The sequence below is a fragment of the Myotis davidii genome, unplaced genomic scaffold, assembly GCF_000327345.1.
Source record: "Myotis davidii unplaced genomic scaffold, ASM32734v1 scaffold2064, whole genome shotgun sequence".
Classification (NCBI taxonomy): Eukaryota; Metazoa; Chordata; class Mammalia; order Chiroptera; family Vespertilionidae; genus Myotis; species Myotis davidii.
The window spans coordinates 77,038-78,264 of NW_006294674.1; positions in this window are offsets into that span (position 1 = coordinate 77,038).

Here is a 1,227-nt window from a genome sequence, read left to right on the forward strand (position 1 = left end):
TTTTTTTTCTTTTCTTTTTTTTTTTATTCTGGGCCAGCTTTAGCTTTGAGGCTTGGCTCCAGCTCTTAGGCCTCTGCTGCTGAAAGTAGGTTTCTGGCCTTTGTTTACAATGTTGCAATCCTGCTGGCTGAAGCTCGGTGGACTAAAGCAGGTTTCTGGGGTTTTGTTTAGCTTCTATATTTGTTACATAGTTGCTTAGAATTGCAGCTCAGAGGCCAGCAAGGCAGGCGGGGAATGTTGGAGTCCTCCGTCACTTAAGCAAGCAAGCCTCATGTTAGTTTCAAGTTGCCTGGCTGCCGGCTGCCATCTTGGCTGGAAGTTAATTTGCATATCTCGCTGATTAGCCAATGGGAAGGGTAGCGGTCGTACGCCAATTACCATGTTTCTCTTTTATTAGATAAGGATATTGCAACACATCCCATCTATTAGTGGACTTTTTCTTTGTTTACAGCTTAGGGTCATAATAAGTAATGCTTTTGTGAATATATTAGTCTTTAGATGTACATGTATTTATTTCCCTCGTGTATATACTTAGGAGTGGAATTTCTGGGTCCTGAGGCATATCTACATTTGGTGGCTTTGGTAGATACTACCAAACAACTCAGCACTTTCACAGTATGAGGTAATTTGTTCTGAAGAGAAAAAACTGAATATTATCAGTATGGTAATGGTTCAAATCAGAGGATTCATAGTAGAGGGACACTATGAATGTTGTGAAAACTGGGAATCTGAATATAATGCATGTACAAAGACTTTAACCATAGTCTAAATCTTAATATAATAGCAGACAAATGTAATAAATGTGAGATTACCTTTAGCCACAATAATGCCTTATATGAAATCAGAAAGTTATACTAGAGAAAGGGAGGCACCTAGCATCTTCTTTGCTCAACATTAGAGAATTCTAACTGGATCAAAACCCTATGAATAAAATGAAGGGTGTAGGGCATAATCTTTACCTATGGCCTATATCTTACTGGTCATATAAAAATGATGAATATGAAAGTTAGCCATAGCTCAAATCTTACACAACACCATAAAGTTACATTAGATGAGAACTTTTCAAATGAAATTATTGTAAGAATGACTTTAGCCATATCTTACTCCTTATAAAACAATTCATACTAAAGAGGATATTTAAATTGAGACCAGATGAGGCTTTTAACTCTTAACTCTGAGAAATGGAGTTTCCATCAAAGAAGTCCACCCATACTGAGAGCATAATGC